The sequence below is a fragment of the Geospiza fortis genome, unplaced genomic scaffold (genome assembly GCF_000277835.1).
Source record: "Geospiza fortis unplaced genomic scaffold, GeoFor_1.0 scaffold285, whole genome shotgun sequence".
Lineage (NCBI taxonomy): Eukaryota > Metazoa > Chordata > Aves > Passeriformes > Thraupidae > Geospiza > Geospiza fortis.
Window position 1 is genome coordinate 1,357,981 of NW_005054403.1, and position 26,345 is coordinate 1,384,325.

The following is a 26,345-nucleotide window of genomic DNA, read 5'->3' on the forward strand; positions in this document are numbered from 1 at the left end:
CTGAGCAGTGACTTCCTGCACTCACCACCAGCAGCCTTTGGAAAACAGCCACAGACACAAGCTGTCTTCCCCCACAGGAACTAATCCAGCCTGGAGAGTGGTCCCTTAGTGGGGAGCAGACCTCAGCCAGGCTCACTTTGTATATCTGCCCCATTGCCTACATATATTTGCTGATCTAAGCAAACAGAAGGAGCAAAACCAGAAACCAAACTAACCAAAAAGCTCAAAAGCATCCTACTTCTCCATATTTGCACAACAAATTTAGTGACTCACAGTGTCACTAAACAAATGGTGTCAATAGGACCAAAGCACACCAAGAGCAGTGACCCACATCAGCAGCAACTATTCTGCCTGGCATAGTCCCCAAAAGAGGCATCCCCCTCTCCCAATTGCAAACAAGGTCCATTGTGTCTTTCCAGCGATCCGTTCTGTTTGCTGAAAGCTGAAACAGGGCCAGGGGCTCTTCTGTTAGCATCCCAGTCCACTTTTCAGCTGCATGCCTTGTTCTCTCCTCCTACCCCCAGCCAACCAGCTCGCTTAAACAGCCAGCAACACTCGTTTGGATTTATCCTGCAGTTGTGGCTCGAGTCCAGACCTGAGCTGGCAGGATCAGTGGAGGACCAGCATCGTCCTATTCAGCTACACACAACCTACTTGTCATCCTTTTGGGAACCAGTGACTCAGATGTAACTTTATTGTGGCCTGGCAGCTGGTGGGACCGGGTGAGACGTACAGAGACAATAACTCTGGCACCCATCAGGCCCTGGAGTGCGGAGCAGAAAGCCTGGCTGCAACCCTCATTCGAGCCCTGGCATAATTAAAACAACATTACCATTCTTGGTGGCAGATTTTCACCTTCTGTAAACCCAGACTTTCTGTGAGCGTTTTGTTTTACCAATTTACTATGTCTGAAAGTCAGTGGATTATAAAACAGAAGAGCAAGCCTTCTTTCTTTCTTCTGGGCTACTGCTATTAGCAAAATCATTGTAGCCTACATTTGGGGCTGTCCATATGGTGGATGCTTGACTGCACCCTTGGCAGATACCTGGGAGACAGCAAATGAAACTAAGGGTTTACTCTTTTGCAAAGCTCCAGAAAAAAATATTTTCTCAGGTCCTATTTCTAAAGTGGACAAGTGAAAGAAATTTTATATTTATCATAGGCAATCTTTCCCTCTTAGCCTGTGGTTTCAGAGGAGAGCTGGACAGCCCCAGAGGCTCCCTGTGTTGTCACAGGTTCTTTCCTCCTTGCCCAGTGCCTGCTCACACCTGCTGCAGTGCCCTTCCAGTCCTGCTGATAGAGCTGGTTCTGCAGGCCTGCTGAGCCTGGACCAAGGAACTCATCTGGGTGGATAAGGGGGAGAAAGCAAAATATTAAATCACCCTAAACTGAAAACAATTGCAGCCTGTTTGCCTCCATGCAGTGTATTATTCAGGGTACCTGCTCCTTCCCAAAGGGCACAGCCCTGCCAACAAGCACTACAGCATCCCTGCAATGCCCAGCAGTGAGCATGTCCTGCAGGTAGCTTTGCATATGCCCTGGCTAGAATTCCAGCTCCTTTCTGTCTTCTCAGTTACCAAGGATCCAGCCAGCACCAAACCACAACATCTGTGTCTTTCCATAAATACAGATTTTAGCCCTGCCTCAGCACTGCTAACAGAGGACAGTAAGGGAGGAGGAAACATTTTCAGGGCAGTCACAGAGCAGAGACTAAACACTTCTCTCCTTTTCCTTCCCAGGATGCAAGAAGATGCTGTTACTACACCCTGAGAGATATTTGCACATGTTGGCAGCCCATGCATGCCCCGTGCACCTGAGGAAGGCCCACTCCTGCTCTGGGCACCCCCAGCAGCTGATCTCCCTCCTCCTCACATCACAGCTCAGTGTCCTGTCCCCTCCCCCAGCTTCAATTTTTGTCTGCTCTTCTAGAGGGAATAACTCCTGCGGTTGCCTCAGCAGCTGCTCTTCCCTTTCCCAAGCAGCAGCAAGAGCTAAATTGACCTAATTCCTGCTTGTTTCCCTGCCACCCACAGAATCTGAAATAGCAGCAGTGGAAACTGCCAAGGCGCTCGTCAGCGCTGCTGCAGTGCGGGACCCGCTCACGTTCACTCCATTTTCTGCAGGTCCCACAAGGCTCTGAAACTTCTCAGACTGCAAGTTTCGAAACCTGCAAAAGTGGTGGACAATCACCACAGACAGGTCTTTAGGCAGCCTCAAGGACAAGTGGATTTTTTGTACCCTACGGCACATCCTGGGCAGTGTTCTTTATACTGCAAACATCAGACACATCTATTTGTAAAAATCTATGGATAAGTCTTGCAGCTGCTCTTTCACCTCCTTTTCAGCTATAGTTTGGATTTGCAGCCAGGTTTAGACTATCAGGCTGATTTTTTCTTTCTTTTAATGAAAGATGGGACAGTCATGATCAAAACTTCAGCCAGAACAGGAGGTGAATTTGTGTATGTAATTCGGTAGTGAAATAAGCTGTCACCTGCCAGCAATGTGAGTGACCTGTTACAGCTTCATCAGAAGCAAACCCCCTTTGCCCTTTGCTGAAGTCTACAGCCTCAGATACATAAAAAAAAAAAAACCAAAAAAAAAAACCAAAAAAAAAACCAAAAAAAAAAAAAAAAAAAAAAAAAAAAAAAAAACAAAAACAAAAACAAAAAAAACCAACAAACTATATAAATAATTATTCTTTCCCTCTGATTGCAACACACAGCCACAATCCAAGCTGCCCAACTGCCCCCAAAATTTACCAAGCTACAAAGCAAGCGGGAGCATTTACGTTAATTAGTGTGTGGAAAGGGAGCCAAAGATATGGTAAGATTTGATATGGCATATGGGATCCAATAACATGTCATTAGAGGTAGAAAGCAACCCTTCACAGTGTAGCTTTTCAGCTGCTTATTAAGGCTTTCAGTTCAAACTTCTGGCTGAAATTTTCCATGCCATAATTGCTACTATTCTGGTAATTAAAGCTTGCTATAGTACACAAACAAAAGGGCATTTCCTAGCTTTTGAGTGTGTTCCTCTGCAACTTTACTCATGTGGTTTCTAGTAACATATGAGGGGGAAGAAGGCTTAAGTCTCTTAAACTGAACATGAGCAATGCTGGCATTAAAGTTCTACCATACTTGATGGACATCAGACAAGGATATAAATTTTACCAGATCATATTTTCTGTCCTTTCATCTGCACTGCTTTTTACTGCTTTTGAGAGTCAAAGCAATCTCAAATTTATGTGGAACTCCTGTGTCAGTCAGAAGAGAGATATCACGAAAAATAACAGTGGCCAAGCACTCTCCAAATAAACCTCCTTCCCATACCTCTGGCAAGGGGAACGGTTACCAATAGAAAAAGCTCATAACTTATCATAACATCAGATTTCGACATTTAACTGAAGTTTCTATAGGTATCTTGGCCATTGCCCTATCCCAGCCCTCATCAGCACATTGACCAATGAATGTCATTCACTTAAAGCTTGCCAAAGCTTCCACTAAGAATTTCTGGCACTGCTTAGACTCCTAGGAAATCTCAGAGCCAAACAGTGTAATAACTATGAAAATTGTATTATTAGCTTCTAAACAGAAGCAGCATGACACTACAAAGGAAATATGCAGGCTGTCAGAGGCACTGAGAGAAGGTGTCAGCTACAAATTAATGGCTATTAAAACATATTATTTGTTCCAAAGTGTTAAAAATGAGATTTTTAGCTCTGACAGCAGAAAAGGTGGTGGTGTCAGGTCCCACATTGGCATGCCATCTCTCCCAGCTGGTGTTGCCAGCATTTCCAAGCTGTTGATTGGTACCATTTAGATACTCCCATGGAAGCCTCAGGAGACGCAAAAAGAGGCTTCGTTCCTTTCCCTTGGTTTAACTAAGGTAGAGACATTCCTCTTTTGGCTCTGCTGACAAACATACATGATTAAAAGTAATGAAGGCAGAGGAGCAGAGATCACCTCAAGTTAACATAGATGGATGACTTGAGCACAAATCTAACTGGTGGATCCCTCTTCACTGAGAAACTGAAAGTACAACTAGCTAAATAAGTTTTGGCTCACTTAAGTACAAGTGACTTCTACATCCCAAACTCAGGGTACCACAGGTTTCCAAAAAGCAGTGTGACGGCAGAGAGGCCCTCACAAGCATTTTTACTGATCTTCCCATTTTGCCCATTTAAAATGTATCATCTCAAAGCTGCAGTCTCTTATATGAAACAGTCTAAGAAAATTAACTGGGAAGGTTAAAAGCCAAGCCAGTGGCAGGCAGAAGTCTCTACACTGTCTGTAACAAGGCAGTGTCTTAGCCACTTAGTCTTTTTTGTGGAATGGGTCTGTGGAGGGAGATGTGTGTTAATCATTGCTATTGCAGATGGAATTAATGCCATACGTGCTGCCACACATGACACTTGGGGACTGGAGGCTGGTACTGCTAAGTGGAAATACTACTGAAGTACTTTCACAGCACTTGTAAGGAGAGGGAGCAGGTGTGGCACCCACTGGTACTCACAGCCCACAGGCGAAGAAAGCACCGTTGATTTTAATCTGTTTGAAAATGCTTTTGTTGAACCTACTGCAAACATACTGATGGAGACTTGTAGGTCCAAGTTAAGTAACTTGCCAGAGCCACAGGAGCAGGTCACAGAGTCAATGCTTGGCATGGGATGCAATATCTGTATTTCATGCCAGCACTTCTTGAAAAATCGTCCTACAGGTCCCTGAGCCTTGGAAAGCAGGGACAGGAATGTTCAGGGATCTGGGATGTGCAGAGCTTCAGAAAAGTTTGGCTGATTTCAGAGCACCAACCACCTGGGTCTCATCACAGCCACAGCTCAGGTGCTGCAAGGCCAGCCTACCAAGGACACAGACCTGAGACCTCCCTGCTCCTGGCTCCCTTGTGACTGCTGCCTAGGTGGGGATACAGCAGAGACACTGCAGAGAAAGTTTTCTCAAGAAGCTGCCTGTGAAATTTGCATTGTCACTAACTCAGTGTCACAGACTTGCCCAATTTCAAGGTGGCATTGTCTGATGGAAAAAGTTTTGTATCAGGATATTCCCAACCAACACTTCTGAATATAAAATGATGAAGAACTTTCCCTGAGTTCATTGTGTCTGGGGACAGGCTATCTGAAAATCCAGGGTACTTCACATATTTCTCAGTGATCTTTTGATCACTAAAATTCACTGGGGACTTCAAAACACCAGCCTTTTAGAGCTATTTCTGTCTAGAAATGTAGCACCAACCTAAGGCACATCTCCTTTACCTGGTCAAAAGCACTAAAATATCACAGAATTGGTACATCTGTAATTACATTGACACTATTAGCTTTTGAAAACAAAAAAACAAATTCTAAAAAAGTACTATATGAACTCAATAGGCTATCCAATGCCAAAGAGCAGCAATCTTGACCTAGGTTACTCAGTAATTTCTCTTTTCAGTGAATTACATATTTGTAGAAAGTTGCACAAACCGCTGACATCAATCTCAGACTCTCACCAAATGTCACTTCATGCAGAACTTGGGTGCTTGGAATAACTGAGATGATAAAAGGATGGAAAAGTCTGAAGTGTAAAACAAGGAGATGCAGGGATGCAAAAGGGAACAATTACAGGCAGCCTGCACTGGTAAACACTGCAGCAAGAATTCACACCATGGAAGTTTAAAAAGGGAGCTTAAATTAGAGGAGGTACTGTTATTCTTAAGGTTTGTAATGAAAATCCTGTGGTTCCAATTAGGAAAGAAAAGATGCCTGAACAACATGCTATTACCAGCTTTTTGGCAGGAAAAGCCATTTACAACAACCAGGCTGCCTCTCCTGCACTCAAGTATTTGTTTTTACATTCAAGCCTTCCCAGACTCAACAGCTCTTGGAACAGCCACACTTGTAAGGGCAAAGTCCATATCAGATGGATCATCAAGTAGAATAAAGTGTTATTACTTTCTCAAAGCTGCTATTCAGTCACACCCCTTACATTATTTCTGTGAAAATGAGGGAGTAATTTCAATTATGGAAGTATGGAAATTTCAATTATATGAGTATGGATAAAAAGAGACTGAAAACAGGAGATGAGCTGTCGGCTTTTTTTTTAACCTTCAAGGCTGAAGTTCATAGTAAAGCTCCTCAGAATAACACAAAGCCCCTTCCTTTTGATTGTGCTTTTCCACCTGTCAGTCTTTGCAACATGTGTGGGAGCACCCAGAGCTGTGCAAGTTGCTGAGTGTTGGAGGTGTTTGGCTATACAGGAGCAGAAACAAGAAAAGGAAAGGATGTTCACTAAGCATTGCCTAGAGGGAACTGGGGCTCCTAACATCAGACTCCTGCTCTGCATCAGCCACAGGAAGACCTCTTCCCTCTGTCTCTCTTCCCTTCTTTCTGTGTCTTGATCCTCAGTGATTTGAGGCTCTTGGGAAAGCTTCCTTTCAAGTTTACTCTTCCACAGAGTCCCAGCCCAGTGCAGAACTGCATGTGTTCAGCAGAAAATGTCCTCCACTTTTTTTTACCCATGTTATTTAAAGCTCCACTTCATTATATTTACTGGTATTCTGATTTTAATAAATAATAATTGCATGCTTCTTGGAGGCTCTAGGCATCTTAATGTGTAATTAATCATAGTACCAAACCCCATGAGCCTTCAAATCATCATTAGAAAGAAAATCTTTCAGCCAAACACCTCGGTAAAAAAATGAGATCCTTTCCCTTAATTGGTCTGGGAAGCACACGCACAGCTCTCTTAAATGGATGCCTTCCACACACTACCCACAGATCTGGGCTCAGACCAAAGCAGGGAAATGAATTCCAGAGATGCACAGTCCCCACATAGGCACATCTGCCAGCACCCCTCTCTCTCTGCAGCACCGTGTGCCAGGTTGGAATGACCATGAGGAGAAGGAAGAGGGAAAGAAAAGAAAGGGAGTAGCCCTCCTCCTCAAGTAATGTAAGAAGAAATATGTAAAGTGATACTTCAGGGGCAAAACACTACAACATGCACATGGGTAATTTCACAAAGCTGCCATTAAATGACAAGCACTCCTCTTCTCTGAAAGGTATAAGTGTAATGCTTCAGAGGTGCTTTAGCTCTTTTTCCACCCAACGCCTCCTTAAATCTGGAAAGTTAAACTCAATCTGATTTACTTTACAGTAAACCTCAGCCTTGATTACAGCTGGGGAGTCAGCACATACACCTAACAACAGCAGAAGGTTACTTTTGGTCTACACAAAGATATGAATCACAATCTAACCTAAATGAGCACCATGGCCACAGGCAGAGGCTTTCCTCTCATCCAGACAGAGCTGCAGGTTAGCCCTGTCCTGTGTTCTGTGTTTGCTTAGGACTCCTAGAGCTTGGAGAGTCTGACCCTTGCTGGCAGCCTCATTAGGCAATGAACAGCTACAGCTATCTGGGAGCAGCAGCACAATGTTTCCAATGGCCTTGGAGCCACTGGAGCTCAGGCCCCTCTCACTGCACCTCCTGTATGCACCAGCCACAGCCACAGGTGGGTCTCCCAGCACAGATGGGCTGCAAAGCTCCAGTTTGCAACTTCCAGCTCACTTTGTTCACCTGTGGTGCTTGCTATTGGCACAGCCCCATTACAGGGCTAACCAAGCCCTGAGCAATCCTAACAAGTAAGAGTACACAGCTTGAAAGACAGCTTATTTCCTTCTAATTATTTTAATTCCCCTTCAGTTTTCACGTCTTCTACACAATGAAGGAAGGTCTAATATGTAACGGATTACTGGCAGGGCAGAATGAGCAAATAGCTAACTTATTTGTTTTAGATGGAGTAATACAATAAAAAGTGTGCAACCTACTATATTGTGCCCATGAACTTTATCCTTCTGAATAACACACAGTGTCCAAGAAAAATTTCCTGCTCTGAGAGTCTACAACCTGGGACTGGAGCCCAAAGACTCCCAAGAAGCTCCAGCAGATGGTAAACAGCTGCATGTCCCGAGGGAATGGCTAACCTGGCAGTGGTTTCCCATATACTAAATCCTCATTGCTTTAACAAGGTTGCCTGGAAGTGGCTTGAACAGAAGTGAAGGGAATGCTGCTCTGATCAAGTGACTCATAGAAAGAGAGAGGGAGGTCTTAAGATACTCTCTGGAAAGGATTTCAAAGCTGAGCATATTGTTCCAGGAAATGTTTACAGACTGGAAAAGAGGAAGTTTTGACTTTCATTGGCTTATTCTGTTGCAACATGGCATGCTTACTGAAAATACACAAAGAGAGGGGAAAAAAAAGCTCCCTTCTGAAGAAGAGCTGGGCAGGAGGCAAAAGGAGTGCAGCTCTGCCCACTCTACAGTGCCAAAATTAACTCCATCCTGGCTCCACAAGGCACACTCATACCTCAGCCCCACAAACATATCAAAAAGGAACAAATGCCAGAGTAAATCACAGAGGTCAGAGCATGAGGAGTATACTCTCACTACAGTTTTGGGGCCATACTTGTCATATACCACTCACTTTACAGATGCCAAAGAAGACAGTGCTCCTCCCTGGAGATGTTAGCAATGTCTGGGAGATAGAGCAGTTACAGAGAGATTATATTTAGGGTTGTGGTGGGTGAGGGTGGCTTTTTGTTTTTACAGATTGAACAAGTTCACAACAACCAACAGAAAAATCAGGACTTTATGGATGCTCCTGTGGAAGGGTTTAAGAAAATCACGTTACATTCTAGGTCAGTGACTCCTAATTTTTTTTACAGCTCAGAGTCCTTTGATAAACTGTGCCTCCCTATTTAGTCCTTCAGTTACCGCACTGTCCCAAGCCAGCGTAATTTCATTCCTCTAATCCACTTGGGATATCTCCTCTCATCCCCTACCAAGAAGCTGCAAGATCCTCCTTTTGCTGCCACTGGGTTTTTGGCAGCAGCATAAGCCCAGAGGAAGAGCTCATGCTCCTGCAGAGGGGCCAAGTGCCAGGGCTGTGAGACAACCACACTGCAGCTGCTCCTCACCCTGGCTGAGCTACTGACTCTCCAAGGAAGTGCTGTCCTTCCAGCAGAAAGAGCTGCAGGAACAGAGGCTTCTGGAGGAACTATGTGAGAACAGCCCATGGGAAAGCAAGGGTTAAAACAACAGCGCAGGCCCCTCAAACTTCACTGCAACCCCTGTTCTGAAGCCTCAGAGCAGCTCCTCTTTTTCTCCCCACCCTATAAACCTGACTCCAAAAAGGGTGTGAGCACTTTCAAATAGGCCACAGAGCCTGTTGGGAGGAAGAACAGTGAAAACAAAGGGTCATCACAGGCCATGACAGCAGTCATCAATCCAATACCCATCAGAGGTGAAATTATGTTCATTTGGACTGACAAAAAGACAAGGAGCCTGATCTAAAAGGACTCAAAGAAAGTTTGGCAAGAAGGTAAGCATTTCACTCCTGGAGATGTGCGCTGGAAGATGACAGGACATGCAGAAGTCATCCTCTTCATCCTTAGCTCTTTTTCCAAACCATATATATATCCATTTTCTTGCACTGTAGAAAGCCTAATGAGGGGAAAAAAGAACAAAACCAACAAACCTCTAAGGTTGCTTTGTTCTGAAGGCATTTTTTAAAGAAACAGAAGTCCTTCAGATGTCAATACTATGCTAACCTGTGATCCCCTAAGTGGACTAGCTTTTGCTTGGGAAATGAAGGGTCCCTGAAGTTTGGTGACTTCGATATTTTGAAATCCTAACTTATTTGACAAGATATTAGTCAAAAAGCAGCCAGAAAGTGTGAATTAATAGGACCCATATGTAACTGCCTAATAGTAACCACTTGCTTAATACTGTGTAGCTAAATGGTTTAACAAAAGAATTAGCCAGTGACATCCACTTAGGAAATATGATCCAATCAATACTCTGATTTCTTTTAAAGTGCTGAACTGGTTTTGACACATATAAAAATGTGGTTTCAATCAGACCAGACTGCACCACAAAAAAGCCTTGTAAAGAAGCCCAGACCTGTGGTCTTTAAACAATGCACTGAAGTAAAGAACATTCACAATGGGATTGAGACTGGGAGCACGGGGGGAAGAAATAAGTGGTCCCTCAGTCATTATTACCAGCCATGAGATCACACAGACATTTCATCTTATATTATCAATCTCCCTTTGTGCCGGATGTACAATAAAATATGTAGTGTCAGGCAGAGCTGTAATAGGAGGAACAGTCAAATTCCTCTTGCTTTTCTCCTCCTGACTGCCCTCATTTACATTAACGTCTCAGAAACAGTAATAGCTAATGGAGCAAGACTGTTGCAGTCCTGGTTCAGTGACACTGGCTAACTGGGAACACTAAAAGGATGTTCAGAAACACAGACCAAAATGACAGCAACTGATACACAGGGAAAAAAATCAACTAAAATTGAAACAAGAAAATAACCCCCCCAGACTAAAATATCTCCCATGCCAGGACCAACTATGGTGTAATATTTTTATGAAGAAACCCCACTGAACACAGTTGATCTGATTTTCCGTATGTCCTACAGGAGCTGAATGAAGTTTCCCCCTGGCAATGGTCTCAATCCAAGGCCTCAACACTCCGAGCACTGTTGTTGTCTTGGCTTCAGCAAGACACAGTGCCTGAACAATGTCCCACCTGCAGTTTTAAAATTGTGTTTCATTAAACTGAATTATCTTAGTGCAAAATGTACAGATTAGCTCCCCAGCTAGCTCATATTCATAAGTACACACAAGCACCAATGAAGCCAGACATGTTTGATCCCATGCAGGGATCAATGGCAAAGCTAATTGAGCCTTCACAGACCAACTGGGAGCAACACATCTCCTGTGCATAGAAGTCAGAGGGAAAGGGCCAGGAAGAGCAGACACCCTGAGCAGTACGTAGGGACTGCCTGTGTGTCCATCCCCAGCTCTGTATGCCTACCCTCTGACTGAGCTGGCAGGCCACAGAGAAAGATGGTCACAAGCTCTGCACGAACATGAAGAGCTTAAAAATCATAAGGGCTATGGCAGCCCATGGCAAACAGGGACACTTCAGTTTTAGAGCTGAATGTATCACAAGAACCTCAAACAGGCTGCCACCCTTCCTCAAACAGGTTAGTGCTTGCTTTACATCTTCTGGCATTGCTGCTGCTCCCCCTGGAGCTGCCCCAATGGGTGCTGAGCTCAACACCTGCAGCCTATGAGGGAAGCCAGCCCTGAGCTGTCCTCAGGGTGCAGCTGCAATGCATTCACTGCCTTGTCACATGTGTGCCTCCACCAGATTTGTGCTAACTGAGCTTGCACCCTCACAGGACTCTGGTTGTAGCATCAAGGTGCTCCAGTGAAGCTGCCTGCTGCAGTATGTGGCTGGTCTTTGCAGGCTTTTTGCAGGCTGCAAAACGGGTGGCAAGCAGACAGCTAGCAATACCAGCATGGCTAAAGACTTGGCTGCATTTCAGCACTCCCAGCAGGCTCCACAGAGCAAAGGTGGTGAGGTTCTTCTCCTCCATCCAAGTTACAAAATGAAGAAGTCAGCACTCAAGTCACTCAGCCTACCAAACATTAACTTTCCCAAACCACATCAGGATCTGAAACAGATTTAAACTTGTTAAAAAAATAACAAGTTGCTGCTTCTTAAAAGCTTTGAGTTTCTTGGCCATTTCTTATCATGGAGTAGGTTTTAAGAGTCAAAGAATTGTTCTCCTGGTTGGGAAATCTGGCTTCACAGCTGACTGAGAATGGATAGACATGAGTAGGTTTCTTTGCTTTCTGAAACAAATATTCATTCTCACATATCTGAGTCAAACATTAACAGTTAATGCCTTACTCTAGGAGCCCATAACAACATGAAAGGTGAATGTGCAGATTTAGAGCAGTAAGGTTCTACAAAAAGACAAGTAAGGCTGATGCCAGCAGTATCTCAGGGAGGGCTTCATTCCCTTGTACAAAAGAAACTCATGTAACCCAGCTTTGTACTATCTAGGAGTAAAGAATAATTTCTTTGTTGCTTTCATCTGTTTCTTTAGTTTTATTATTTTTTATTCATGATCTCACTGCCCATGTCAGGATGACAAGCCAACCTGAAAAGAAGGACATCATGCCAGTTAGGATAACAAAACTTTCACCAGAGAAAGAATGATGGAAAAATCAGCAGCCCAAATCAAGTCCCCCCTCTTCAGGGAAGAAAAAAAAACCAAAAAAACAAAGAGGCAATAAACCCAATATTTCAAGCAATTTTTGCCCTCTCAATTAAGTGTTTCCTCCATGCTCATGAACTGCCTAGCAATAATCTGAAGAATCCCCACAGCTTACATGGGAGGAAAGGAGGGGGCTGAGGCACATCCCCCTCCTCTGCAGGTACAATCTTAGACAAAGGGGTGAGAGGAAAGATTCTGCAGCTGGAGGTGCCACATGAGACTGAGCACTCTGCACCATGTCAACCTCACAGAGCAAAGCCAACATATTAAGAGCTACAGAGAAAAAAATACCAGTCAAACGTTTGCCAAAGCTCTTGTAAGAAGAAGGACCTATTCCAAAAAAGGTTATTCCACAACTAGTTCATCTTAGGAGCAGACAGACAATCTGGTGAACTGCAAGGACAATCCCCCTGTGTCTGAGGATGGAGTTACTAAAGTTTCTGAAATGCCCACTGGTGAACAGACACGGATGTTAACCCTGTAATAGCACCACAGAAATAAAATAGACAACCACTATGCACCAAGGAGTACAAAAGTGTGAAGAGGTGATGGATTTATTCATATTTATTTTGAAGTGAGCTAGAAGCAAATGTAAATTTCAAACACTGCCCCTCAGCTCCACCTCATCACTTTCAACCTTACTCCAAATATAGCGCACTGATCTTAGGACTTGCATTTGCAATTTGCTGGTTGCATTAAGATCCTGAGTGCTAGCAGAACTCAGGCATGTTTTTATTTAATTCACATATTCAATCATAAACCAAGGCCTGGAAGAGAGATTTTCTCTTTTGTACAGTCAGCCACAAACAATATAGGGGACATCTTCCCCTCTGCTCAGGAGAGCACAATAAATCACTATAAAATCCTGCAAGAGTTTCCTTGAGAAAAGGCAAGCTACACTACCTGGTACACATTTAAAAGCTTGTTGACATGACTCAGTCCTTGAACAGTAGTCTTCCTGTGGATAGAGGAGTTCTTATGGGAGAGTCCCTCTCCCATTGTCTTCAGCCACCTGTCACTCTGCTGCAGGTACCAGACACTCCTCTTCGTCATCCCTACTGCATCCTGAAAGGCAAGGATCTCCCTCAATTGCTTCAGGCAAAGCAGCCTGAAGCTTCTGGCTTAGTTTAAATAACTTGGTGGTTCAAGCTAAGCCAGTCCCTCTGGGTTTTAATTCTTCTAAGACCTGTTCTATCCAAAGTTTCCATAATAGTTTGATTACTTCAGCTGGGGCTGTGATGTTTTACCTGTAAAATTAAAGTGGTAGCTACAGATGTACTTACACCAATAAAAAATATTTCACAACACAGTAGTTGCTTCCTCCTTTGTGCTGTGAATACCTGCAGCACAGGAAACACCTTTGCACTGCCACTAGAACATCCATGTACATCCCATGTAAACTCCATGAGGTGCAGCAGGGTCAAGTGCCAGGTGCTGCACCTCCAGATTCCAGTCCTTATTTAACTGAGCAGCTTTTTAAAGGCTCTCCCATGTGCATCTGCAGGTATCACAATGCTGGAAAGGCAAGGGTGGGGATGTGCTCAGGTGACAGGAGCCCTCACTCTGATGGCCCCCACGAAGCAGTGGGACCTCATCCTTGGTGGGTTTTCTTCAGTGCAGCCTTTCTCCCTCTCCCCTGTGCTGAGCAGGTGCATTTTCCATCATTCAGCACAGTGGGCAGTGTAAATTTAAAGGGACTGAGAACAATGAAACTTTTCTCCTAGCTTCTCAGTATCACTTTAATAGGTGATTTTTTGGGGGAGACATGTGAGCCCATGCTGTTTGAACCAAAGAGAAGCTGGTTGCTGTAAGCAGGATGTGTGCATGTTCAATAAGATGGAAGCAAACCTCTCTGTCAGAGCAGTGCCAGATACATTCCCCTACCAGCAGGCACAAGAGTGGCTCAGAAGGACATATTTTAATAGGGTGGGAAGATACTAATGTGCCATTTCAGTCCTGGCATCCCCACCACAGATGCCAGAAAGGACCTGCCAGGTGGGGCTGTGGGGAATGAGTAGAAATTTTTCTGCTGATTATCCAGACAAGACCACCCATCCATTTCATTGGAGGCTTTGCAGTCATCACTAGTGACTTGGAGAGTGAGGTTATACATCCTAAGCCATCCAGCCTGGCTTTCAGATTTTATAGTTTTTAATTTAGATTCTCTTGATTAATCCTCCCATCTTTCTTTCCTGTTGTTCTGGAAACTGTAATATATCATGGGCAGAAAACAGAACTGAGGGGGAGGGCAGGAAGGGAAAAAGAACAACAAAACTACAAAAGTGATCAGGTCAGCCAAAGCAGGCAACAATAAGAAGAACACAAAATGTCAGCAGTAAAAGTAAAGACTAAAGGGACTGGCAGAGCAGCAAAGTGAGCAGTGGGATATAAGGGCTTTCCACAGAAGATAATCTTTAAAACAACAAACCAACTCAGGGTATTGTCATAAAATACTCCCCACACAGAGGGTAACTCAATCCTCCAAACATGGGTGGAGAATGACCTCTTCCCTCAAGCTACAGCTATAGGCACCCCCTAAGCTTTCCCACAAAGGACAGAAAGGGAGACAGAAGTGACCTGGCCCAATATTGGCAATGAATCCTAACTCCACCCTGCCTTTAGCTGTTTGCAAGGAAGTGAACATCCAGCATAATCCTGGGATTTTTACCAGAACTGGCTTTTTTAATACATCTGTAATATTCCAAAAAGGAAAAAAAAATTAAATTTTATACTGGTACCTCCTTATTAATCAAGCTGGCAGCCCTCAAGAAAACCCAGTAATCACATCCAGCAACTTTATTAATTGCATAAAGTGGTTTTCCTACAACCCAAACTCCTGATGTCAGGTGACTGACTGGAAGTTAAGATTACCATTTTAGTAAGAGGAAATGAAAAAAAATTTAAACCTTATAATTGTGAAGAAGCATCTACAGACGAGAAAATTTTCAAAATAGAGAAAAGTTTAAAATAAACCAAAAGCATTATTGTGTTCAAAATTTGGTGGGCGTTTTTTGTTTTAATAAACATCACTGTTCTAAGACTAGATTTTGACTATCTGTGTGTTGCAACTCACTTCAAATAGACTAATAAGGTCTACCACAATGATTCTGTTTCTCTGCAATTTTTCACTACTTGACACTTCAGAACAGCCTACACCAATCTTCAGTTTCAGTATTTGGAGCCTCTGAACTAAAAGGAAACAGCAAGAACTTACACTTTGTCCATCACCTCTCCTTACTGACTCTTGGATAAGGCACCACTCTGAAACAAACATTTTCTGTGAGTAGCCTAAAGAAGAGAAATTAAAAAGTTGGGATGTCTAGAAAAATTATCTGAGAGTACAAAGAGAACTGGCATTGTTTAGTCCGAGAAAAAGAGGGGATGAAGGACAACAGTCTTTAAATTCATTAAGTCTGTCATGGAGAAATGTCAATTTTCTATATTCATGATGAACAGAGAAGTAACCAGCTTACATTACAAAGAATACAATTCCAGTTGGGTAGCTGGGGATATTTTCTAATGATAAAAATGGCAAAGCCCTGGAACATGCTGACTGCGAAGACTTCAATATCAAAGGCTTTTCAACAGGTTAAACAAACAACTTTTGAGAATGACATTGGTACAGTTGATCTGCCTCAGGGTAAGGAGATGGACTGCATGATCCTCCAAGGTCCCCTCCAGCCTCAGGTGCCTATGACTGCATGAATTTTAACAGCTGGACTTGATGATCTTGAATGTCTTTTTCAACATAAATTATTCTATGTTTGTATTAATTGTTTATTAAACTAAAAATATGTGCATTTTTTAAATGCTCTGCCATATAATGTGAAATAACCTCTGAAAACAAGCTAGCTTGTGGGAGAAATATCCTTTGCAAATAATTTCTCTTCGTTAAAAAAAAAAAGGAGAAATTTTATGGTTGTCTTCTTCGTGGTAGAAACAGTATTTAGCCATTGGTCTCACTCCTGTAGCAAAGTAAAAGGCCTACAGAGCATTCCTTTTAATGAAAACAAAAGCTTAAAATTACTATGTCCTTCCCTAATATTTTGGCTGCTTTTCAGATCACTTGTGGGCGTCTTACCTGCTCTCCCCTCAGATTATCTCTGTCCTCACAACAGCTATACTACAAGATAACTCTTCCCCTTAGTTCATTTTCAGCTCTCTGCTGCACTGTGATAGAAAAATACATGTCCCAATTGCATTTGTAGCTGACTTTTCCCCCACCTGAGGATTGATGATGCCTCTCCCTAAAACACTCTCTCTTGATTTTGTGTGCATGGATGTAGAAGAATAAAATAGAGACAGATCATCCAGGCAGTGGTAAACGAGATTTCAGAATGGGAATATGCCATAAACTCATCCCAGTTCCAAGAAGACAGTCAGGAAATGCTGCAATACTCAAGGCCAGACAGTGATCTGCAACCGTGACTCAGTCAAGTACATGGAAGCATTTGTCAACAGTAATATGAACTGATGGCATGTTGTAGCAAAACCCATCAAAGGTGGACAAGTCTTCCTTTACAGAATTACCACTGTCATCCCCCAAACCTGACAAATGAATCTGAAAACTTCTCTCAGTCACAAATTCAGCCCATCTTTGAAATATCACAGGGACTGTACCAAAATCTTCCTCTCTCTTCCACTGAGAAAGAAATGGGGGGCTCAGTGAATTCCCTCCATAGCGACACATTGGTAGAGGCAAGTTTTCTCTCCAAAAGTGCCAACCTTTTTTAAACACACTTGTGATGAGCAGTAATGGAGAGGATGCTGCTTAACAACATGTCAGACCCAGCTCAACCCTCCAGGGAGAAGTTCGCAGGGGAGATGGCAGTCAACAAGATTGCCATCCAAATGCGGGTGGCACAAAGGGCCAAGGGATAAAAAAGAATGGACAGTTGGAGAAAAACAGTTTAAGGCAAATAAGATGAGAAGATGAGGAGCAAAACGGTGGGGCTGTGTTCGCCACTGGAGATGTGAAATGGTAAATGCCGGCACCTTTGCAAGTTCATAACAAATCTTAGTCTGGGAGGAAATAGTTTGAAAGAGAGTTTTAGAGGGTATTAAAATATGGTGTGATGCACAAGGAATTATAAAAGCAGGAGATGTTCCAGGCATCCACACTACCTCCCAACCAGTCAGGATTATTTTACACCATTCATTAGCAATGTGTTGCATTTACAAAAAAAGAATGTTTCAAATACATTATCTTTATTATAGGGCTCCTGTATAGCTAGTTTTGTAGGTCAAAGAGTGAAGAGATTTAAATGATTTAAGTGAGCAGAAACAATTATATTGGTTTATAATTGTACTTAAAGACTTCTGCATCTACTGTAATGACCATACCTGACACTCAGAAGGTAGCTGCTGCTCTTTGGAGGACTACATTTTGGACAGTTGCCTGAATGGGACATGCCCTTTTTGGTTCTAATAGCTTTAGAGAGCCCAGAGGAAGGTCTCATGCCGTTCATTTACATTGTTGTAGCTTTTTGACTAAAATACCTAGAATCATAGAACTGGTTAGTTTGGAAAATACCTTTAAAAACACTGAGTCCCACTATTACCCCATGTCATGGTTTAGAAATGGTACTCCCCAATTTTGTGCTCCCCCTGAAACTCTCCAAGCCATGTGACCCTCAAGGGCAGCTGGAGAGGAGAATTGGAGGCACAGAAAGTAAACATCACCAGGTGAGATAATAACAATTTACTGGAAATGGCAACGAGATAAGAAAACAAACAGCAACAGCAAGAATATTAATTACAAGAGTGTACAAAAGAGTGGCATAGAATAACCTCCAGGTCCTGGCCATGCCCTTCCTGGCTACTGCAAAAATTTGTGCTGGCCAGAATCAGGACAACCCAGCACTGCCAAATCCACAAATTCATCACTAGTCCATTCTCTAAGTGCCACAACTACATGTATTTTAAATACCTTCAAGGATGGTGACTCAACCACTTCCCTGGACAGCTTATTCCAATGCTTGACAGCTCTGTCCATAAAGAAATTTTTCTTAATGTCCAATCGGAACCTCCCTTGGCACAACTGGAGGCCATTTCCTCTTGTCCTGCCTCTTGTCACCAACCCCCACCTGGCTAGAACCTCCCTTCAGGCAGTTGCAGAGAGTGATCAGGTTGCCCCTGAGCCTTTTTTTCTCCAAGATAAACAACCCCTGCTCCCTTAGCTGCTCCACATAAGACTGTACTCCTCATCAACCTTGTTCTCCAGACCATTCCCCAGACACACTCCAGCGCCTCAATTTCCTTCTTGTAGTGAGGAGCTGAAAACTGAACACAGGATTTGGGATGTGGCCTCACCAGTGCCAAGTACAGGGGGACAGTCACTGCCCTGGTCCTCCTGGCCACACTATTGCTGACACAGGCCAGGTGCCACTGGTCTTCTTGGCCACCTGGGCACACACTGGCTCATGTTCAGCAGCTGTTGATCAACATCCCCAGGCCCTTTTCTGCCAGGCATCTTTGCAGTCATTCCTGCCCAAGACTGTAGCACTGCATGGGGCTGGTAAGACCCACGTGCAGGACCTTGCCTTTACTGAACCTCATACAATTTGCCTCAACCCATCAACCCAGCCTGTCCAGAGCCTTCCTAACCTCCAACAGATCAACACACAAAAAAAACCCAACTTGGTGTCATCTGCAAACTGACTGAGGATGCCCTTTATGCCCTCATCCAGGTCATTATAATAAAGATATTCAAGAGGAGTGCGCCAGCACTGAGCCCTGTGACTCAACTCCAACACTGGCAGTCAACCGAAGGAAGTGACTGAAAAAAAACTTTCCCAATTAATGTCACCTGGTGGATAAGCAGCCATTACAGATTATCAAGCATTAAAACCAGCATTTTAGAAATGTAGAGTTGGCTTATTAATTCTAGAGAATGGAGGTATCTGTGGGTGAAAATATCATCCCAATGAAATAACAAAAATTTAGTTTTAGCTTCAAGTGTTTTTCCATGAAGCATTTCCTCAGCATCTTTCCTCCAATGGCCAGGTAGAGCACTGGCAAAGATCACTGCTCTACCTCCTGAACAAAGACAGAGAATGCAGCCGGTTGAGCCTGCTAGGCTCTAACTTCATAGACAGTTGGAGCAGACAGACAGGAAAGAGAAATGCAGATTCAGGGTCTGTTTTGCTGTTCTCCCATGTCCCTAGATCTAGCTTATTAGCAACCTGAGTTCTCTCTATATAAAAACTTTAGGCAGTTTTTCATATCACCCTCATGCACAATAACATGTACTTGTTTTAACTTTGCTATATTGTGCAACATATAATTTTTATTATTTGTTTTAATACAGCAAAGTTAAAACAAGCTCCCTTCTCTTCCTCACCCTTTCCAGCAGCTTTTCTATCTGCAGGAAGGGGCGGGGAGGTAGGGGGCTGCTCCCCCCTCCATGTTCTTGTTTTGCCCTCAACCTCCCATAAGCTACTGACAAATATCAGATTGCTGGCTCAGCTGGAGCATTCAATAAACAAGAGATAAGGATTACTTATATAGGAACTCTAAACCCATCATCAAAATGTCTATAATTGCAGGAGAAACCAGCTGTCCAAAATGCGGAGGTCTCAGCTGAGTTTTGCCCACAGCCTGGGGCTTTTGCTTTCACCTCCCCCTTGTACTTGCTCAAAGAAAAGAAAAAATCCACCTTTAGCTCAATTAGTGGGGCCATTTCCTCTGGTAGTCTACATCTCCAAATAAGAGAGCAAGCACCTGCCAATTAACTACATAAAGACAAGTACAAAAACCCAGAGTCTGAAAGGCTTTCAAAGGTGATGCCTCTGGTAGAAGACTTGCCTCCCTACCCACTCCTGAAGACAGTGCAAAGCACTTCATCTTTCTCCCTTTGCTCTCTAGCTTGGTTTATCTAAGGTCTACCAAACCCACATGCTTACAAGGACCTTTTCATTGGAAGCAGGGCTTTTGCCAGGATACACAAATACAAGAGCAGGCACAAGCTACCCGTCCCCCCTCATTGCACTTCATGATCTACTTTGCTTTCTTTGCACCCAACAGTGACCTAGACTTCTCAGCTATGAGATCTGGACTAGTATTTCCAACTCATAAAAGCCAAAGTCAGGCAACAGCCCCTGTGCTGTGACATGTCAGAAGTGCTCCATCTCAGTAGCAGGCCAGCCTGCCTATGAGTAACAAGGAATCATTTCTCATATACCTTCACAGAGAGGAGGATAAATGGAGGTTCACGCCTGATAAAGCAGCCATCTCAGCCTGTGATTGAGTCATGACAGCTCCTTCAACCATGATAGCATGGTATTAAGGAATTCTAGTTCTATGCCCCTCTATTCTTCCTCGGCAGTTTCTTTTTACATTTTAAGCTCAGAGTTTTATTGGGTTTTAATTCATCAGTTGTTACAAAAACTATGGGTCATTTGAAATTTCCAATGACCAGTACAGTCTGTCCTGACTGATTTTAAGTGGCTTTACAGAAACTAAGCAAATGACAGACTATGAACAGAAAGGAGTAATTAAAGAGGACAGAGAGCCTGAGGCTGCAAAAGTGGCCACTAATCAGGTGAAAAATAAATCTCTAGGTTAAAAAGCATGGATGGAAGCTTGTCATAAACAGCTGGTTTATGCATAACTTAGGTAAGGGATTAACAGACCACCAGTGCTATTAGTGAATTAAATATCTATTAATTATTTCATTAATTATTATTAATTACTGAAACTTAAATTTCATTCCAACTCATCTGAAGAAAAGAAGATGTCATTTCTGGCCAACATTTCACTCCTTGTGCCATTCAAAGCAGCGACAGAGTGACAGAGCTGCAGTGAAGGTAAATGAAGAGCAGAAAGCAATCCAGAAACAGCCAGTGTCCTCACACTGTATTGCATGCATCCATCATATGGCAAGATAAGAAATGAAAAATCAACTTCCTGTTCTTGTGAACAAAAATAGACATTTGAGTTTGGGTGTTACAGCTATAGTGTTCTCCCACTCTCAGCTCTGTGCCTTTTTTCCATACCACCCACAACACTCAGAACAGCTTCCAATTTCCTTTTTACCTAATGACCTAAATCTCCACAGAACCTATTTTCCCCTTGAATCCTTCCTACATCTGCCAGATTTGGCCTAGTGAATGTGCACTATTTCATGGCCAAAACCATCATCCTGGCACTGGTAAACTACCTTAGGGAGTAGAATTTCCTCACATAAAGCACTGTGTGTATTTTTGCAGTGCTTTATGCAGTGGGAATCTTGAGGATGACTTCCCACATTACTGCCTGCATTCCTATAGCATGCACTCTCTAGATTTCATTACAAAGAGCCCTAATCCTCATGCCTGAATCTGTCTGCTGCTACAGCTACAACACCAGCACGGTGATGAAGCAGCTGTATGGGGGGAGTCCAAAAAAGTGCAGCAAGCTTCTTTTCTGCTCAACATGCATTTTATCTCCCTCACACTTACGTTACTTGCAGAAAAGCAAATAATTCATGGTCTCAAATATATATATGTTAATTTTGCTGTTAATGTTATTATTAATGTTTAATTAGTCTTTGCTCTGAAGATGAAAAACAGTGAAGCACATAAGTTAGGCTCCTGCAATTACTGTGATTGCACTCACAAAACCAGCTAATTGCACTTGCAAATTACAACTTAGCTATTTGCACATGTACTTCTGCAGTCTGCCGGCACCACCATGAAAACTATGCAGAGAGCCTAGAAAAAAAATAGGATGAATTATAGTAATTCTGTGGACGGTTATTGGGGCTTTGTTTCCCTTCACACACACTAGGATTTTCTGATTCTGTTGGCATGGCAGAAGGATTTTCAGATGATCGCATCCCATGATGCATGTGAGACCTGGAGCTGTACCAGGGGCTGTGGGCCCCAAGAGGTGCTGTTGTGGTGTCCCTCAGACAAAATAAGCAAAGAGAGGTCTGCAGGTGAGGTTGTGGGCATGGGCCTTCTCTCCCCACTGTGTCAACCCTAAGGGGAATTGCTTCTCCCCCTCCAGATGTGAAGCTCAGCAGACTCATCTCCTCTGTGGTGCATCCACACTCATGAAAAGCTGCTGGTCCTCAACTTCTGCTTTCAGTGTTCAACTGTTTCCTAGCACTATGGTGGCTCAAATCTGGGTGTGGGGTGAATGAGCTTCTTGAAGCACAAAATAAAGCTCCCAGGCATGACTTCTCATATCTTGGGTTAAATGACTATTGTAAGATGGTCTTTTCGGGATACTTGTACACATTTTTCAGTCCAATACAGCGTGCTCAGGAACTCCACCACGTTTTTTAGGAAGGTGGTGACACCAAGGAAACTTTGGCCTTTTACCTCTTTCATCTCACCATGCCCTCAGGAGGAACTGAGCATTTGTACAGTGCACAGGTAGCACACCTAATTGCTCAGAGCTCCCTGGTGTCTCCATCTGGCAACACTTAGACCCTTCACAGCATGCAGAAAGGGCTGGACTCATCAGTCACCTGAAGCAGCAATGGAGAGAGTCTGCAGTGTCCCTGTGACACAATTCATTCATATTTTACCACCTATTTGACAGGACATTAACAAAAGTGTTAATGGTTGTTAATCTTTGCTGATGATTCTTTATGAAATGTACACTATCTGGCTACCTGAAAGTAGCAGGAACAAAAGGGATGATCAAAACCCCTTTTTCTGAGGAGAGGATTTCAATATGTCTGTTTTGCAGCAGTCACATTCTTTAACAGCAGCAGGGCCTTCGAATCCTTTCCCCTCCCCCTTTCAAAATTAAATATTTGCTTGTTTTTCTAATCTTGCTATAGACAGCCTCCACGGGTCACGCACAGAATTGAGGACATGATATTAAAATCAATCTGTCCCGCATACTCATTAAATGGAGGGGGAAAAACAAAGCCACAGAGCAGAACTGCAGGACTGGAATAAAAACCAATAAAGTGCCCCCTCTCTAATTTCTCGGAAGGTCTTCCTAGAGTTTTATTCCCAGCAGTGCTCCTTAGATGCCTCGGTTTGCCTGCAGAAACACTTGATATTTCTGTAGTGCAAATCAAAGTGAATTAAACATTAAAGCACTGTGAGAGCATAGCAGGTCTGCAATAGGAGAGAAACTGGTTAATGTGGCACTGAAGTTTATGAAGCAGTGGACTGGACCTTCCCTCCCCTCCTCCTTCTTCAGATGTATTTACTTATTTATTAGTTCATTCATGCATCCTTCAGTGCAAAGCAGCAAAATCTTTCCCAGTGTAACTCTCTAGTTACATTGGTCTGGCACTTTGAATTTTCTGCATATTGCATGACACAGTTAGACACACACAAGCCGTGGGACACACTGCATTCACAAACGGTGCTTTCCAACACTCCCTCATTAAAAGGCAGCACATTAACTGAGGGATTCCTAACACTGCTCAGAAGAGGAATCCCTCTTTCTTTAATGGAAGGTTAAGGAATGCATAAATACCTGAACATCATTACTACCAATCTTCTTCCATTTCAGGGTATAAAAAGCATCAAAGTGACGTCTTATTCTCAGGTGAAACCCTGGAGCATCTCATACTGACTCTCATCTGACTCTCACCTGTATATTCTCTCATCTGACTCACAATGGAGCTGGCAAGATGGCCAAAGATGACAAGTTTTCTGCAGTCAGTTTTCTGCCTGGCTCCTTCTCCCCTTTTCCTTGACAAGAGACACTCTCTGATTGCCTTCCCTTGGCCCCTTTGCCAACCCTGCACGATTCTAAAATGAGAGAGAAGCAAGGACTTGTAAACATCAAGGGGAGCCAGCACTCACCCAGGTACCAAAGGGTCTGCAGTGGCCCCACACTCAGGTCTGGTGAAGAAGAGTGTGGCATCTGCACACACATAACCACAATCTCCACACAACCACAGCAAGAGCTGGAGCTTCCAGAAAGAAATTAAAGAAGTAATTCAGAGGAGCACACTGGAGAGCTAGCAAAGAGAAATAATTCTTAAGGCCCACTAAAGGGAGAGACTCTAGCCAGGGCCTTGACTTCTATATAGGAGAAATCTGCACTTCAATTAAGCCCACAGGAAGTTTATCCACTGGAGCTGAATAATGAAACCATCATTCAAAATGATTTCATGTAACTTTTGCGGTTGGTTGTGGCTTTTTCTTTTCAAGAGAGAAGCTGCAAGGCAGTTTAAAGCTCAACTGCATTAAGGTTCATGGGGGCTAGGTCATCTGGAGAAGCTCTGATTCCCTCTGGGCATATTGATGATTCTGACTCCCCTCCCACACATTTCTCTCTCTCTCTCAGCATGTCACATCCATGGCTATCAAGCCCTGAGCAGCAAAGGCTGGGCAGGTGAACATCATTCACATTCCATCCTTATAGTATTTAGAAATACTTAGCAGGTTATCTCAAGATAACCAGGTTATCTCACGATGCTTTTGACTAACTGTTATGTTGGACAAAAAGTTCAGAGCCTCCTTCAGTGCTGGTGATCCCATTCCATTTTCAAACTGCAGACCTTAATTTCACAGCTACCTTTACTTCAGAAGGATGATTTTGCACCATCAGAGAGATTGTTCTACACCTCTGTTATGGTCTTCCCTGCAATGCAAGGAGGAGATGGAATATGTATCTGTATGTATCTGTACATGTATATCTATATCTGGGGCATCACCTGCTGAGCACCTCAGCCAAATAACATTCAGCCACACTCCTGAAGAGAGGGCAGTGCACTCATACATAGGTTCCCACTGTCCTAACACATACTGTTTTTGCAAATACTATTTCCACCTTGAAAAGGAGACGCAGGAAGGACATAGGAATAACCCAGGTGAGCGTTTGTTGCTTATTTTTTAATTTCAAGAGATAAACATATAGAACTCCATTGGAAGCAAGCCAAAAAGCTCGTAAACAACCTTGATTAGAAACTGGCAGATCAGGTTCCTTTTTTCCCTTGTTATTATTATTTTGAGGACAAAGTCTTGTGGAGCATTGAGGAAAATAAGCATCAAATGTGCTGTTGTAGTGATAGTGATGTGAAGGCAGGATGAAATTTTATATTTTAAGTTCATCTATTCTCTTTCAAGTATTCTGTATGCATTGTCCCTCCATCTTCCCTCTCTTTGAAAGCATGGTCACAGCAAGCACATGCTATCAATTATTTATTAAAATCCTTAGTTTCTTCTGCTCTCACTAACATCTTCTTCCTCACAAACAGCAGAGCCTCTTTGACCCACGTATTAGCCAATATCTATGAAAAGACTATCCCTCCCTTAAGAGTTTTGTAAACACTCATGGAAAGCTGAGACACAAAGGACTGAACTAGCCTGCTTGCCAGAGCAGGCTACTGGCCAGGCACAGAATATACTCCATATCTCCTGTCTCTCAGCAGGGATGATGGCCTCTTGCCACACTGCTGCAAGCTTTGCAATAGCTTTCACCAATACCGCTTGACATTCAGGTTGACCCAGTGAAGCTGGCTCTTCTCCACTGTATTATGAGAAGCTGGAGGTCTATTAAAAACTTACTGTTTCTTTTTCCCTTTCACTGTCATTATCCCTGAAGAGAGGTCCTGCATGTAACCAAAAAAAAAAATTACTTGCTTAAACAGAGGATACAAAAACATAGAAGCATGTATGCATAGAGATTTGAGGAGGGGTTGTTTAAGTTTACCAATCTAGGTATTTAACTTTGGTTTTGAGGTGTTCTCTCTGAGTAAAGGTTTTTATTGACAGGAAAAGTTTGGCTTTTTTCCACTGAAAATCAATTCTGAGAAAAGTCCTCCTGTGGCAAACCGCTGATTTAGAGAGCAACAAGTGGATAATGATGATCTGACACCACCCTCTCTCAAGAAAAAACAACAAAAAAGTAAGTTTACTTGATTCCTTAAGACACTGATGCATGTAGTGTGGCTAATCCCCTTTTTTCACCCCTGTAATCACTGCACTTCTAAACAGAGCCAAGGCCATGATTTTTTACTAAGAACACTTCAAAAGACCTCCCAATGTCCTACCCTCCTGAAGAGTAGCAGCTTCTGCACACATGAAACTTCTGCTGAAGCTCAATTCCAGCTGAAGGTTACACGCCATTTATATCCCTGCACTGAAGCTACCTCTTTTTTTCCCCTCATGCAGCACTGCAGGTTTCATCCTCTTTCCTTACTGTATTCTTCTTCCCTTCCATTGTCACACTAGGCCCAAGTAACACCCACCTGTGCTCATTTGCAGCAGTGATGCTTCATGACCTGTTGGAGCACACGCAGTTGAACAGAACTAGATG